Source organism: Chrysemys picta, chromosome 11 (assembly GCF_011386835.1).
Source record: "Chrysemys picta bellii isolate R12L10 chromosome 11, ASM1138683v2, whole genome shotgun sequence".
In the NCBI taxonomy this organism is placed as follows: Eukaryota; Metazoa; Chordata; order Testudines; family Emydidae; genus Chrysemys; species Chrysemys picta.
The window spans coordinates 70,489,406-70,506,893 of record NC_088801.1 but is presented as its reverse complement, the minus strand read 5'-3'; the positions used below and the strand labels follow the sequence as shown (position 1 = coordinate 70,506,893).

General features: G+C 46.8%; 1 protein-coding gene across 1 annotated transcript in view; it reads right to left on the bottom strand.

The window, feature by feature from the left end:
• Window positions 1-1,859: 1,859 nt before the first annotated feature.
• The window catches only part of TWIST2 (twist family bHLH transcription factor 2), an 86,486-nt gene continuing 70,857 nt past the window's right edge, over window positions 1,860-17,488 (bottom strand). The window contains exon 2 of the mRNA XM_005299901.5: window positions 1,860-2,583. The gene's annotated coding sequence lies outside the window, so the exon portion shown is untranslated. The remainder of the gene's footprint in view (window positions 2,584-17,488) is intronic.

Here is a 17,488-nt window from a genome sequence, read left to right as displayed (position 1 = left end):
CTAGCTAACAGTCTTTAGCTAAATAGGAGCATTGAGAGGAAGAATGGTCCAGTGGTTAGGGCACTAATCTAGAAGTTGGAAGACCTGTAGTCAAGTCGCTGCTCTGCCACAGACTTCCTGTGGAACATTGGGCAAGTCATTTAGCCTTCCTGTGCCTCAGTTTCCTATCTATAAAATGGGATAACAGCACTTCCGTACCTTGCAGGGAGTTGCATTCAAAGATTGTGAGATGCTGAGATACTATAATGATGTGAGTCCTATAAGTAGATAACATGAATTGGGCTAGAAAGGTCTCTGTCCTGGGTATAGAGTATATGTGGATGGATGAATGATGATTCCAAAGCCAAACTAGGTGACTTTATTGTAATTTTCCTACATACCTTTTTATTTTAAATATAGGCGTTCAGTAGAGCTGTTTGAAATTTGATGGAAAAATACCTTTTTGATCAAAGCAAAAAAAAATTGAGAAAATATTATTTTGCTCAGAATGTTTGAATTTTTAACAAAGAAAATGGAAATGAAAAATGTTGAATATTTTAATGAAATTCAATGTGTTTTGATGGAGAAAAAACACTTTCTCTCACATTTTTATCATTTGCTGTAGAGAGAAAAAAATCAAAAAGTGAAAGGAAGTGAGGTTTTTTTCACCCCACTGAAATTAAACAAAACTTTTCAGAGAATTTTGAAAAATTAAAACAAAAGATCATGGGAAATTCCAGACAAAACATTGAATATTCTTTGTTTTTTTGTGTGAAATATACTTTTTTTTTTAGCAGCCCTAACATGTAGTAGTAACAAGGACCAACATGATAGAACATGGTATGCATTCTGTTGTTCCATCTAACAACAGGGATTTATTGGAACTGCCTGTTTCCTTCACTGGGTCATACTAGACATCCCATTAAAGTTAATGGGACTACCCAGTCTTTGCAGGACTAGGACCTGGGTCTCTGTACAGTAATTTAGGATCACAATATTGCTTTTGCAAAAGCCACTAACAACTGTGAGCTGATACTGAATTGGAAAATGTGTGACAGACTTGGTGAACCAAGCCTCCCTCTGAGCAGTTTAGCTTTGGCAACATCCTGCTATCCAATGTTCATTGGCAAAACACCACTACTGTCTTAGCCTTCCCACACACACACAGTTCATGAAGACTTCAGAGGTTTGGTAGATAATCCACTGCTTTGGCAGTTAACAGACCTAGTTTATCTACTGATATGTTTTGTGACCCAGGGCAATTCACTTCTCTCTATGTTCTGTTGTAAGCTCTTTGGGGCAGGGACTTTTGCCCACTATTTACAGCCCCTAGCTGACAGAATCCTCTAGGTACTACCATTATATAGATCGTACATAATAAAATTAGTGCTCATTTTTAGAGAAAGCAATTCAGAAATAGATACACGGTTAAGTGGCATTATATTTTATTTAATAAAGACTTTGACTTTAATAAAAGTTGCACCAAAGGTATGATTTAAAATCAGTTTAGTTAAACTAGTGCAAACCCCTCGGACGACACTCTAAAACTGATTCAGATTTGGCTTATATCCATTTAGCTTAAGTCAGTTAGTAACCAAATATAAGACAGGTTGAAATCAATTAAACATAGAGGTTTGCGCTGGTTTAGTTGATTCCAGGGTCAGAAGGCATCATTAGATTATAATCTAATCTGACCTGCATAACACAAGCCATAGAATTTTACCCTATTACCGCTGTAGTAAGCCCTATAACCTGTGAAACTGATTTTAGTTACTGGTGTGTCCGTTTAAATGTAGACATGGTGAAAAGAACAAATAAAGAATTTAGTGTCCTTTTTGCTTAAGTGTTGGATGGTGAAATCACAAAGTAAATCAAATACCTCCAGTAGCTGCAGGACAACTTTATTTTTAGTGGCAAGAGAAGCAGTATACACAGCCACATTGCAGTCTCGTAGCTTGTTAAAAATATCTCAATAAATAAAACAAATAAGCAACATATACACTGGAACAGAAAATGAAACATTAACAAAGGGTTTAGCTGTAGCAAATCATGGAGCAATTGGAAGAGGTGATGAGTGTGTGGAGAGCAGAATCTGTAATCCAGACTTTACTTGAAACAAATCATGCAGGATTTGGGGAGGCCATGATGTTTTTTTTCTGAGCGCCTTGGTCCAGTTTTGATGTTACTGTACAAGAAATCATTTTGAGTTAAAAATATACATTAAAAAAAAGAATACAGCAAAGTGAAGATAAAATCCAACCCGAAAGATTTCTCATAAATGTATTCCTGAATTAAGATGTTCAGAAAAAAAAAAAAAAAAAAAAACCAAACCAAACACACCCACAAACAAAATCCCAATGACACTACACAATCAACATGGTTTTCTTTTCTTTTTGGGTCAGTCTCTTGGGGAGAAATGTTGCAAAATTTCAGCCCATTCCCTTCGGTGCTGTTTTTCCACTCAGTCTAAGTGCTCTGCAAGAGTTCAGAGCTAGGGAGGTCTAGAGGGGTCTTTTGGACCAGTTTACTTGAGGTTGTTAAGGTTTCAGAAGCTACAAACTTGGATACATCCCAATTCCTCTTCAGTCTCAGATACAGGACAGTCTAGAATAAAAGAGAGGAAAAAAAACATGTCATACTGGACATCTTCCTATGCATGTTCTCTGATAAGCCCTTTTCTCTTACAAATCAAGGCAATGATTCAGGACAACATATGCCTAAATCTATTCTTGTTCAGCCTAAAATGACACACACCCAATGTTTACTCCCCACCCCACCAGCAGTCTTTTAGGCCTCCATCCATTTTAAAAACAAGTCCACTGATTTCTATATAGGCTTAAAGTTAAGCATGTGTTACAGTGGTATCCTGAACAGAGCAGCTTTCATGAATCAAGATTCATACCTACACACGCACCCATAGAGGCATGGAAAGCCTTCCAGATGAGAGAGACTTCCTACAGCCAGGGAGGGGAACTTTAGGATTAGTTGAGAGTTATTTAGCTTAGTGAAGACACAAACAAGAACTAACATAGTAGAAACAGATGCAGTGATGAATGGCGTAGAGAATGTCATTCAGATGCTCCTGTTTACCTTCTCTCATAACACAACACCCGGTGCCACCTAGAGACATGAAATGACAATATATCTTAAAACTACTGAAAGGAAAAATGTTGGCAGGACTAATCAGTGGAACTCCCTGTCACAGGAGATTTTGAAGGCCAAGAGTTTAGCAGGAGTCAAAAAGAAGGTTAGATGTTTCCATGACTGATGATGATATGCTATGCTCAGTTGTGCTAATTATCAGGGCATTTTATGCTTGATATAAACTTGCAATAGAATCATAGAAGATTAGGGCTAGAAGAGACTTCAGGAGGTCATCTAGTCCAATCCCCTGCTCCAAAGTTGCCCAACTAAATCATCCCAGCTAGGACTTTATCAAGCTGGGCCTTAAAAACCTCTATGGATGGAGATTCCACCACCTCCTTAGGTAACCCATTCCAGTGCTTCACCACCCTTCTACTGAAATAGTGTTTCCTAATATCCAACCTAGACCTCCCCCACTGCAACTTGAGACCATTGCTCCTTGTTCTGTCATCTGCCACCACCGAGAACAGCCCAGCTCGTCCTCTTTGGAACCCCCTTTCAAATAGTTGAAGGCTACTATCAAATCCCCCCTCACTCTTCTCTTCTGCAAACTAAATAACCCTAGTTCCCTCAGCCTCTCCTCATAAGTCATGTGCCCCAGCCCCCTAATCATTTTTGTTGCCCTCCGCTGGATTCTCTCCAATTTGTCCACCTCCTTTCTGTAGTGGAGGGGCCCAGAACTGAACGCAATATTCCAGATGTGGCCTCACCAGTGCCGAATAGAGGGGAATAATCACTTCCCTCAATCTGCTGGCAATGCTCCTACTAATGTAGCCCAATATGTCGTTAGGCTTCTTGTCAACAATGGCACACTGTTGACTCATATCCAGCTTCTCGTCCACTGTAATCCCCAGGTCTTTTTCTGCAGAAATGCCACTTAGCCAGTCGGTCCCCAGCCTGTAGCAGTGCATGCGATTTTTCTGTCCTAAATGCAGGACTCTGCACTTGTCCTTATTGAACCTTATCAGATTTCTTTTAGCTCATCCTCCAATTTGTCTAGGTCTCTGTGGACCCTATTCCTACCCTCCAGCATATCTACCTCTCCCCCAGCGTAGTGTCATCTGCGAACTTGCTGAGGATGCAATCCATCCCATCATCCAGATCATTAATGAAGATGTTGAACAAAACCGGCTCCACGACCAACCCCTGGGACCTATCCCTGGGGCTTGATACCAGCTGCCAGCTAGACATCGAGCCGCTGATCACTACCCATTGAGCCCGATGATTTAGCCAGCTTTCTATCCACCTTATAGTCCATTCATCCAATCCATACTTTTTTAACTTGCTGGCAAGAATACTGTGGGAGACCCGTATTAAAAGCTTTGCTAAAGTCAAGATGTATCACGTCCACCACTTTCCCCATATCCACAGAACCATATCCACTATCTCATCATAGAAGGCAATCGGTTTGGTCAGGCATGACTTGCCCTTGGTGAATCCATGTTGACTGTTCCTGCTCACCACCTTCTCCTCCAAGTGCTTCAAAATGGATTCCTTGAGGACCTGCTCCATGATTTTTTCAGGGGCTGAGATGAGGCTGTAGTTCCCCGGATTCTCCTTCTTCCCTTTTTTAAAGATGGGCACTATATTTGCCTTTTTCCAATCATCCAGGACCTCCTCTGATCTCCATAAGTTTTCAAAGATAATGGCCTATGGCTCTGCAATCACATCACCCAACTCCCTCAGATGCATTAGATCCGGACCCATGGACATGTGCATGTCCAGCTTTTCTAAATAGTCCTTAACCTGTTCTTTAACCACTGCTCTCCTCCTCCCCATACTGTGCTGCCCAGTGCAGCAGTCTGGGAGCTGACCTTGTCTGCGAAGACCAAGGCAAAAAAAGCATTGAGTACTTCAGCTTTTTCCACATCATCTGTCACTAGGTTGCCTACCCCATTCAGTAAAGGTCCCACACTTTCCCTGACCACCTTGTTGCTAACATAGCTGTAGAAACCCTTCTTGTTACCCTTCACGTTCCTTGCTAGCTGCAGCTCCAATTGTGCTTTGGTCTTCCTGATTACACCTCTGCATGCTCGAGCAATATTTGTATACTCCTCCCTAGTCATCTGCCCAAGTTTCCACTTCTTGTAAACTTCCTTTTTGTGTTTAAGCTCACCAAAGATTTCTCTGGTAAGCCAAGCTGGTTGCCTGCCATATTTGTTATTCTTTTTGCACATCGGGATGGTTTGTTCCTGAGCCCTCAATAAGGCCTCTTTAAAATACAGCCAGCACTTCTGTACTCCTTTCCCCCTCATATTAGCCTCCCAGGGGATCCTGCCCATCAGGTCTCTGAGGGAATGAAAGTCTGCTTTTCTGAAGTCCAGAGTCCATATTCTGCTGCTCTCCTTCCTTTTGTCAGGATCCTGAACTCGACCATCTCATGGTCACTGCTGCCCAGGTTGCCACCCACTTCTATTTCCCCTGCCAATTCTTCCCTGTTTGTGAGCAGCAGGTCAAGAGGAGCATGGCCCCTAGTTGGTTCCTCCAGCACTTTCACCAGGAAGTTGTCCCCAACACTCTCCAAAAACTTCCTGGATTGTCTGGGCACTGCTGTATTGCTCTCCCTGCAGATGTCAGGGTGATTGAAGCCCCCCATGAGAACCAAGGCCTATGATCTGGAAACTTCTGTTAGTTGGCATCTTCAAGTCATGAACCATGGGTTTAGAAGCACTAAGGCTCAGATCCACAGTTATTTAGGCTCTAACTTCCACTGAAATCAATGGAGGTTAGGTGCCTAAATACCTTGGAGGATCTGTGCCTTACTACCCAAAGTTAGGAGGACAATTCCTGCTTATATATGCTATCATGGGGGGTTAGCACTTGACTGTGAAGAAGCATCTGGCGTTGGCCAGTGTTGGAGACTACTGTACAGATGGACCTCAGGAATGGTCCAGTCTGGCAAGTGCTATGTTCTTTCACCCTCACCTTTACACCTTGCTCTAGGCTGCTGCGATGGGGAGTACAAGCCCTGTGCTGGAAAGGAAGGGGTTAATGAGGTACTTTGGGTCCAGGCACCCCACCCTGGTTGGAGGAGGCGCTCCTAAGGAAACCAGGCCAGCTCAGTAGTAGGTGGCCTGGGGAAGTGAATCCATCTACACTTTTAGCTCTATGGAGGCAGCACTGCCTGGGACCTCTGCCTATTGTGACTCTGCCAGACCCACTTGAGAAAAGGGACTCACGGTCTGAGATTGAGCTTTGATTTATATTCTTTCATGTCTGTACTTTGCCTATTGGGAGAAGGGGGCTGGGAAGTAGCAATTCAGGGAAGCAGCAGTACAGAAACCTTGGGTGCAGACCATAGCCACCTGCCCCAGGGCTGTGAATTGGAACCCCGTGGAGTGGGTGGGTCTGGGCTCCACGACCAACCCCTAGGGCGTGCAGAGGGCGATGAGCGTACCCTGACATATGAGAATCGAGATGGACAACAAAGCCCTGAGACTAGGGGAGTAGGGCCTTCAAGACATAGACTCAAGGGAAACTTGGAGAACTCTTGACAGATCCACAACCAGAATCCTTTGCATATTCTGAGTGGAGCAAGGCACGATATGACTCAGGTTTTTGTTTGCTTTTGGGGCAATGGGAGGGTGGAGGTCTTGAGCTTCTGGAACTAGTGTCCCTTCTGAGTGACTAGAGGCAGATTCACCCTAAGGCCCTGTCCAGACGTAAGGGAGTGCCCTTTGTAAAGTGCTTTCCACAGTCACTAGTTAGAGCCCGGGCCGTGGTGTGCCATGACTGTTTACAGCATATCACTGCTGGCATCTGGACTGAAGGACCATTTAGCCAGCCCTGGGAGATCCCTCCCACCAGAGGGGTGGCAGAGGAAGCATGGCTGGAGGGGAAAGGAAGCGTGGGTGGGTTTCCCTACTACCCACTAATTGCTGACTGCTGTATCTGCCTCTTGATATGCAAGAGGACCTGCCTAGCACACAGCCAGCCCAGGATCAGGGCAGCACAAAGAGCACTCTGGCACTCTGCCTCTGACCCATGCTGTGTGCTCCTCAGGCATAGCTGAGGATCTGAGCTTGGCAATGCAGTTACTTACAAGCCGGGCTAGTGTTATGCTCACAGAACACTGGGGCATTTCATCAATTCCCTAAGGAAAATGCTATGGAATTTTATCATCTGCTAAGAGAAGGACAGAGGGGATCTCAAGGCAGTGCCGTGATAATTGCAGCACTCTTTGTAAGTACCTTACTGTGCAACAGAACCAGCTCTAGGTACAAGCTAGGGCTGTGCAAAAGATTTACACCAAAATCTGAAAACCTCCATGGCTGGGGGTGTTGACATGAATCTGAAGCTCCAAGCCCCCCTCTGGAGGTTATGAACCCATGAACCCAGGTTATGAACCCTTTCTCTCTCAGAAGGAGAAAGAGGAGCGTCCATGCACCAGCAATGGAGATACAGGTGAGCGATCGTTTCCATGTTCTCTCTACAGGTACTAATGCGGAGAGTGGACTAGATGACCCATCTGAGGGAAGGGAGCAGGAGACTCCACCGATTGGAAGGAAAAAGATGCACTGTCCTAGGGATGGGGGTTCCACGACCACCACTCCCAAGAGGAGGAGGAGGGTGCTGGTGGTCGGGGACTCCCTCCTCAGGGGGACTGAGTCATCTATCTGCCGCCCCGACCGGGAAAACCGAGAGGTCTGCTTCTTGCCAGGAGCTAGGATACATGATGTGACGGAGAGACTGCCGAGACTCATCAAGCCTTCGGATCGCTACCCCTTCCTGCTTCTCCACGTGGGCACCAATGATACTGCCAAGAATGACCTTGAGCAGACCACTGCAGACTACGTGGCTCTGGGAAGAAGGATAAAGGAGTTTGAGGCGCAAGTGGTGTTCTCGTCCATCCTCCCTGTGCAAGGAAAAGGCCTGGGTAGAGACCGTCGAATCATGGAAGTCAACGAATGGCTACGCAGGTGGTGTCGGAGAGAAGGCTTTGGATTCTTCGACCATGGGATGGTGCTCCAAGAAGGAGGAGTACTAGGCAGAGACGGGCTCCACCTAACGAAGAGAGGGAAGAGCATCTTCGCCAGCAGGCTGGCTAACCTAGTGAGGAGGGCTTTAAACTAGGTTCACCGGGGGAAGGAGACCAAAGCCCTGAGGTAAGTGGGGAAATGGGATCCTGGGAGGAAGCACAAGCAGGAGAGCGCAAGAGGGGAGGACTCCTGTCTCATGCTGAGGACACAGGACAATCAGCAAGTCATCTTAAGTGCCTATACACAAATGCAAGAAGCCTGGGAAACAAGCAGGGAGAACTGGAAGTCCTGGCACAGTCCGGGAACTATGATGCGATTGGAATAACAGAGACTTGGTGGGATAACTCACATGACTGGAGTACTGTCATGGATGTATATAAACTGTTCAGGAAGGACAGGCAGGGCAGAAAAGGTGGGGGAGTTGTGTTGTATGTAAGAGAGGAGTATGACTGCTCGGAGCTCCGGCATGAAACTCTAGAAAAACCTGAGAGTCTCTGGATAAAGTTGAGAAGTGTGAGCAACAAGGGTGATGTTGTGGTTGGAGTCTGCTATAGACCACCAGACCAAGGGGATGAGGTGGACGAGGCTTTCTTCTGGCAACTAGCAGAAGTTGCTAGATCGCAGGCCCTGGTTCTCATGGGAGACTTTAATCACCCTGATATCTGCTGGGAGAGCAATACAGCGGTGCACAGACAATCCAGGAAGTTTTTGGAAAGTGTAGGGGACAATTTCCTGGTGCAAGTGCTGGAGGAACCAACTAGGGGCAGAGCTTTTCTTGACCTGCTGCTCACAAACAGGGAAGAATTAGTAGGGGAAGCAAAAGTGGATGGGAACCTGGGAGGCAGTGACCAGGAGATGGTCGAGTTCAGGATCCTGACACAAGGAAGAAAGGAGAGCAGCAGAATATGGACCCTGGACTTCAGAAAAGCAGACTTTGACTCCCTCAGGGAACAGATGGGCAGGATCCCCTGAGAGAATAACATGAAGGGCAAAGGGGTCCAGGAGAGCTGGTTGTATTTTAAAGAATCCTTATTGCGGTTGCAGGAACAAACCATCCTGATGTGTAGAAAGAATAGTAAATATGGCAGGTGACTACCTTGGCTAAACAGTGAAATCCTTGCTGATCTTAAACGCAAAAAAGAAGCTTACAAGAAGTGGAGGATTGGACAAGTGACCAGGGAGGAGTATAAAAATATTGCTCAGGTATGCAGGAGTGAAATCAGGAAGGCCAAATCACACTTGGAGTTGCAGTTACCAAGAGGTGTTAAGAGTAACAAAAAGGGTTTCTTCAGGTATGTTAGCAACAAGAAGAAAATCAAGGAAAGTGTGGGCCCCTTACTGAATGAGGGAGGCAACCTAGTGACCGAGGATGTGGAAAAAGCTAATGTACTCAATGATTTTTTTTGCCTCTGTCTTCACGAACAAGGTAAATTCCCAGACTGCTGCACTGGGCAGCACAATATGGGGAGAAGGTGACCAGCCCTCTGTGGAGAAAAAAGTGGTTCGGGACTATTTAGAAAAACTGGACGTGCACAAGTCCATGGGGCCGGATGCGCTGCATCCGAGGGTGCTAAAGGAGTTGGCGGGTGAGATTGCAGAGCCATTAGCCATTATTTTTGAAAACTCATGGCGATCGGGGGAGGTCCCAGATGACTGGAAAAAGGCTAATGTAGTGCTCATCTTTAAAAAAGGGAAGAAGGAGGATCCGGGGAACTACAGGCCAGTCAGCCTCACCTCAGTCCCTGGAAAAATCATGGAGCAGGTCGTCAAGGAATCAATTATGAAACATTTAGAGGAGAGGAAAGTGATCAGGAACAGTCAGCATGGATTCGCGAAGGGGAAGTCGTGCCTGACTAACCTAATTGCCTTCTATGATGAGATAACTGGCTCTGTGGATGAGGGAAAAGCAGTGGATGTGTCATTCCTTGACTTTAGCAAAGCTTTTGATATGGTCTCCCACAGTATTCTTGCCGCCAAGTTAAAGAAGTATGGGCTGGATGAATGGACTGTAAGGTGGATAGAAAGCTGGCTAGATCGTCGGGCTCAACGGGTAGTGATCAATGGCTCCATGTCTAGTTGGCAGCCGGTTTCAAGAGGAGTGTCCCAAGGGTCGGTCCTGGGGCCGGTTTTGTTTAATATCTTTATTAATGATTTGGAGGATGGTGTGGACTGCACTCTCAGCAAGTTTGCAGATGACACTAAACTAGGGGGCGTGGTAGATACACTAGAGGGTAGGGATCGGATACAGAGGGACCTAGACAAATTATAGGATTGGGCCAAAAAAACCCTGATGAGGTTCAACAAGGAGAAGTACAGAGTCCTGCACTTAGGACGGAAGAATCCCATGCACTGCTACAGAGTAGGGACCGAATGGCTAGGTAGCAGTTCTGCAGAAAAGGACCTAGGGGTCACAGTGGACGAGAAGCTGGATATGAGTCAACAGTGTGCTCTTGTTGCCAAGAAGGCTAACGGCATTTTGGGCTGTATAAGTAGGGGCATTGCCAGCAGATTGAGGAACGTGATCATTCCTCTTTATTCAACATTGGTGAGGCCTCATCTGGAATACTGTGTCCAGTTTTGGGCCCCACACTACAAGAAGGATGTGGAAAAATTGGAGAGAGTCCAACGGAGGGCAACAAAAATGATTAGGGGTCTGGAGCACATGACTTATTAGGAGAGGCTGAGGGAACTGGGATTGTTTAGTCTCCAGAAGAGAAGAATGAGGGGGGATTTGATAGCAGCCTTCAACTACCTGAAGGGGGAGTTCCAAAGAGGATGGAGCTCGGCTGTTCTCAGTGGTGGCAGATGACAGAACAAGGAGCAATGGTCTCAAGTTGCAGTGGGGGAGGTCCAGGTTGGATATTAGGAAACACTATTTCACTAGAAGGGTGTTGAAGCACTGGAATGTGTTACCTAGGGAGGTGGTGGAGTCTCCTTCCTTGGAGGTTTTTAAGGCCCGGCTTGACAAAGCCCTGGCTGGGATGATTTAGTTGGGAACTGGTCCTGCTTTGAGCAGGGGGTTGGACTAGATGACCTCTTGAGGTCCCTTCCAACCCTGATATTCTATGATTCTATGACAACCAAGCCATCTGACCTGGTTAACTAAAAACCCCGTGAACCCTAATCGACGAGCTCCTCTGAGCTGTTGCGTGACCCCAAGTTGTGGTGCAGAACTGAACCCCCGCAGCCTTCTGGCCCAGAAACAAGATTTCTGCTACCTGAACATCCGTGACACCAATGTGCACCTGGTAGCATTTATTCCCAGCATTTTTAACTCAACCCAAACCCTTTAATTCCTTAGAAACCTTTTCCAAACAAAGAACTACCCAGGATAGTTTTGCCTGAGAAAGAGACTCAGTGACCCACTGTATATAATTCAATACCTATTTTAATTACATGTTTAAAGTGTGTGTCATGTTATTATGAAATCAAGCCAATGGTGTTTGTGTGTCAGTGTTACACATTGAGTACCTGGCACATCATTTTTTTTTTTTGGCTATGTGGGCTAGTGAAGGAATACTGTACAAAGGCAAAATGCCTTCACTTTATCTTGTGCTGATGGCTGCATATTTGGAATGTTAAATTACAGATGGTATTTGCCCTGTCCTCATTCCCTCATCAGCCTGGAGAATTCAAAGTACCAGAAACCCTGCACGGAACCTGTTAATCAAATAACATGTGAAGATCAGATGCTCTGCTCAGGTGAGCTTGCCTATTTTATGTTACATTTTAAAGCAAAATAATGTAAAACTGCCATTGACTTCCATGAGAGTGAGGGTGGGCCAATGCCGAGCACCCCCTTTCAGTGACTACGTGTTCTCCCTGTATGATGAAGCTGACCCTTTTGCAAATACACACATTTACACCCCACCCTTGGGGGGCAGTAGTCTGGGTGCAGGCCTCAGGCTTCCATGCATTTAAAAAACAAGTCCACTGATTTTTATGCCACAGTAGGCTGCACAGCTTAAATCTAGTCTGTAGTTCTACAGCCTCTCCAGGGCATATGGTATGATGGCAGCGAAAGGGTTAAATCCAGAGATGGAAGCAACACCCTCATCATGCAGCCTGTGCAGTCCCGGGTCCAGGTCCGTGCATCACTTTCCTGGATCCTAGGGAAGCCGCAGGGCTACCATCCTTCAAAGCCAGTCAGTATCTCTCATTAGGTGCTGGACTGGCTGTGTTGTTTAACCTTCGCCATTCCAGCCAGTCAGCAAATTTCAGGTAGATGTCCCTGGGAGAATCCAAAGAGCCAGGGCTCTAGGGCCTTTCAAAACATACAGATAAGCTCATCATTTCAATCCAGCTGTAGCACTTCAACCTAGCTCCACGGCTCCATCCAACCCACAGTGTCTCCGAAACACCCTTTAGGCTCAAGCGCCACACAGGTTAAATCTCACCAAGGGGTACTGAGCTCATCTCGCTTAAGCACGACTGGGTCACGCCGCAGGACAACAGACGCCAGCAGACGCCTTCCTGCGCAGAATAATGAACATGCTGCTGTTCATTTGCCCAGCCCAGCTCAGACTAACGAGGCAAGCCCTGTAAGCCATGACTGCCCAGGGGACGCCCCGCGTAATTTTTTGGCTTTTCATGGAAGACACTGTATCTCCCCTCCGAGGGCTGACTCAGCTCACATATCAAAAATGATATATACTTATTTCCTCTCTCTAAGGAAAGCTTCCATTTAGCCTTTTTAAAAAGTTATTAATTATCTAATTACACCCACATTCTGCAGAAGAGTTGAGGACTTGACTGACTGCCCAGGGCCACTTAGAAAAGTTTACATGTTGGGCGTGCACTGACAGAAGTGGCTTGTATGTGTGGGGGTGTGTGCTGGCGGATGACAGACAAGGCTTTCCTTTGCACTTGTGCACTACAGCCCTGTTGTTTGGGGGTGTGTGTGTGGGGGGAATAATGAAGCAGAGGAAGGAGAAAGACACCACGGGATAGTCCCTTGCTTGGGGTGGAGCAAATGTTAAACGCTGCACTTCCTTAAATCCCTGTGTCATGTGTCCAGGGAAAATGCTATGGTAGTACTCCTAGCTTTTATGCAGCACTAAGCATCAGTAGGTCTCAAAGGGCTTTACAAAGGAGGTCTGTATCATTAACCTCATTTTATACATGGGGAAACTGAGGCATGGGGAGGGCAGGGAGCCCAAGTTCAGCTATATACTGGGTTCCACCATGATTTCAACAGCTTTCACCCCACCATCAACCTCAGCCTGGACCAATCTACACGGGAGGTCCACTTCCTAGACACCACCGTACAAATAAGCGATGGCCACATTAACACCACCCTATACCGAAAACCCACCGACCGCTACGCCTACCTTCATGCCTCCAGCTTCCACCCCGGTCACACCACACGATCCATCGTCTACAGCCAAGCACTGAGGTACAATCACATCTGCTCCAACCCCTCAGACAGAGACCAACACCTACAAGATCTTCACCAAGCATTCTCAAAACTACGACACCCACACAAGGAAATAAAGAAACAAATCAACAGAGCCAGAAAGAATAGTAAATCTGGCAGGCGACCAGCTTGGCTAAACAGTGAAATCCTTGCTGATCTTAAACGCAAAAAAGAAGCTTACAAGAAGTGGAAGATTGGACAAGTGACCAGGGAGGAGTATAACAATATTGCTCAGGCATGCAGGAGTGAAATCAGGAAGGCCAAATCACACTTGGAGTTGCAGTTAGCAAGAGATGTTAAGAGTAACAAGAAGGGTTTCTTCAGGTATGTTAGCAACAAGAAGAAAATCAAGGAAAGTGTGGGCCCCTTACTGAATGAGGGAGGCAACCTAGTGACCGAGGATGTGGAAAAAGCTAATGTACTCAATGATTTTTTTGCCTCTGTCTTCACGAACAAGGTCAGCTCCCAGATTGCTGCACTGGGCAGTACAGTATAGGGAGAAGGTGACCAGCCCTCTGTGGAGAAAGAAGTGGTTCGGGACTATTTAGAAAAACTGGACGTGCACAAATCCATGGGGCCGGATGCGCTGCATCCGAGGGTGCTAAAGGAGTTGGCGGGTGAGATTGCAGAGCCATTAGCCATTATTTTTGAAAACTCATGGCGATCGGGGGAGGTCCCAGATGACTGGAAAAAGGCTAATGTAGTGCCCATCTTTAAGAAAGGGAAGAGGGAGGATCCGGGGAACTACAGGCCAGTCAGCCTCACCTCAGTCCCTGGAAAAATCATGGAGCAGGTCCTCAAAGAATCAATTATGAAACACTTAGAGGAGAGGAAAGTGATCAGGAACAGTCAGCATGGATTCACCAAGGAGAAGTCGTGCCTGACTAACCTAATTGCCTTCTATGATGAGATAACTGGCTCTGTGGATGAGGGGAAAGCAGTGGATGTGTTATTCCTTGACTTTAGCAAAGCTTTTGATACGGTCTCCCACAGTATTCTTGCTGCCAAGTTAAAGAAGTATGGGCTGGATGAATGGACTGTAAGGTGGATAGAAAGCTGGCTAGATCGTCGGGCTCAACAGGTCGTGATCAATGGCTCCATGTCTAGTTGGCAGCCGGTTTCAAGCGGAGTGCCCCAAGGGTCGGTCCTGGGGCCGGTTTTGTTTAATATCTTTATTAATGATTTGGAGGATGCTGTGGACTGCACTCTCAGCAAGTTTGCAGATGACACTAAACTAGGAGGCGTGGTAGATACAGTAGAGGGTAGGGATCGGATACAGAGGGACCTAGACAAATTAGAGGATTGGGCCAAAAAAAACCTGATGAGGTTCAACAAGGAGAAGTGCAGAGTCCTGTACTTAGGACGGAAGAATCCCCTGCACTGCTACAGACTAGGGACCGAATGGCTAGGTAGCAGTTCTGCAGAAAAGGACCTAGGGGTCACAGTGGACGAGAAGCTGGATATGAGTCAACAGTGTGCTCTTGTTGCCAAGAAGCCTAACGGTATTTTGGGCTGTATAAGTAGGGGCATTGCCAGCAGATCGAGGAATGTGATCGTTCCCCTTTATTCGACATTGGTGAGGCCTCATCTGGAGTACTGTGTCCAGTTTTGGGCCCCACACTACATGGAGGATTTGGAAAAATTGGAAAGAGTCCAGCGGAGGGCAACAAAAATAATTAGAGGTCTGGAGCACATGACTTATGAGAGGCTGACGGAACTGGGATTGTTTAGTCTCCAGAAGAGAAGAATGAGGGGGGATTTGATAGCAGCCTTCAACTACCTGAAGAGGGGTTCCAAAGAGGATGGAGCTCGGCTGTTCTCAGTGGTGGCAGATGACAGAACAAGGAGCAATGGTCTCAAGTTGCAGTGGGGGAGGTCCAGGTTGGATATTAGGAAAAACTATTTCACTAGGAGGGTGGTGAAACACTGGAATGCGTTACCTAGGGAGGTAGTGGAGTCTCCTTCCTTGGAGGTTTTTAAGGCCCGGCTTGACAAAGCCCTGGCTGGGGGGAAATGGGCATGTCACAAGCTATCTTGAAGGTGGATTTTGGGGGGCATTGTGCCTCACTCGCTGGCCCTTCACAGTCTGGGAATGGGGTGTTGGGCCCACCGTTCCCTTCCCTCAACAATGATGGAGGAGAGTGTGCACAGGGCTACCAGGCCTCCCCCTTCAGGAGGTGGCTGGAGTGCATTGGGAGAACAGAAGTGTGGCAAGGAGGTTGAGGAGAAGGGGTTAGGACCAAGGGGATAGAGCAAGGGACTGGGACTTAGGATACATGGGTTTAATTCCAGGCTGGGCCACTGGCCTGCTGTGTTACCTGGGACAAGTCACTTCCCCTCCCTGTGCCTCAGTCTCCCCATCTGTAAAATGGGGATCATGATGCTGACCTCCTTTGTAAAACACTTTGAGAGAACTACGGAGGAAAAGTGCTCTGTAAGAGCTAGGGATTATTACCATGCATCAGACTAGATGATACAACTATATAGTATGTCAAAAAGCAGAACCCCCCAGACCCACTTTATTTGAATCTGAGTACTTGGGTGCCACCCCTGCCGTAACCCGGTATCGACATTTTAATTTACAAGATCTTTCCTTTGACAGTCTGACTTCCAATTGGAAAAGGTGCAGAGAAGGGCTACTGGGATGCTCCGAGGAATGGAGAACCTACCTTATGAGAGGAGACTCAAAGAGCTTGGCTTGTTTACTCTAACCAAAAGAAGGCTGAGCGGGGAGATATGATTGCTCTCTATAAATACATCAGAGGGATAAATACCAGGGAGGGAGAGGAGTTATTTAAGTTAAGGGCCAGTATGGACAGGGTGGTGACCTCTTAGGTTTGAAATTAGATGAAGGTTTCTAACCATCAGAGGAGTGAAGTTCTGGAACAGACTTCCAAGGGGAGCAGTGGGTGCAAAAAAAACCCTAACTGGCTTTAAGACTGAGCTTGATAAGTTTATGGAGGGGATGGTATGATAAGATTGCCTACAATAGTATGTGGCCCATCTGCAACTGCTATTAGCAAATATCTCCATCGGCCAGTGATGGGACACTAGATGGGGAGGGCTCCAAGTTACTACAGAGAATTCTTCCCAGGTATCTGGCTGTTGGGCCTCACCCACATGCTCAGGCTCTAACTGATCGTCATATTTGGTGTTGGGAAGGAATTTCCCCCAGATCAGTTTGGCAGAAATGCTGTGGATTGTTGCCTTCCTCTTCAGCATGGGGCACGGGTTCCTTGCTGGTTTTAACTAGAATAAATGGCGGAACTTTAAACTATGATTTGAGGACTTCAGTAAACTCAGCCAGAGGTGAGGGCCTATCACAGGAGTGGTTGGGTGAGGTGCTGTGGCCTGCAATGTGCAGGAGATCAGACTAGATGATCATGATGGTCCCATCTTGCCTTACAGTGTGCAAGACGGAGCGCAGGGAGACTGGCCTACCTGGCAAACAGCAGCTAGGCTGGGCCCTAGGTGTAGGATTTGGTTTCACAGGGCACAGAGTGCTTTGGAAAGGGATGAGAGAGAAACTGGACTTATAACGCAGTGACTGTGTGGGCAGATGTGGCAGCTGCTATGCACTTAGCCATGGCTCGCGCACAGGCTATGATCGGAACCATCTTTGTCTGGATCACAGGAATAGCTCCTGCTCTTTTCAATACGTGCTATGAGACCCAGACTTTCACCTGGGGTCAGGTGAACAGCACCTCTGAGAGATCGCATCTCCCCTCAGCTCTGCATTGGAGTGGCTGCCTTTTTGAGTGTGCCGGGGGGAACTTCACCACACAGAGTACGTCTATACTTACCGCCGGGTCCGGCGGTAAGCAATCGATCTTCTGGGATCGATCCTGGAAGTGCTCGCCGTTGATGCCGGTACTCCTGCTTGGCGAGAGGAGTATGCGGAGTCAATGGGGGAGCCTGCCTGCCGCGTGTGGACCCGCGGTAAGTTCGAACTAAGATGGTTCGACTTCAC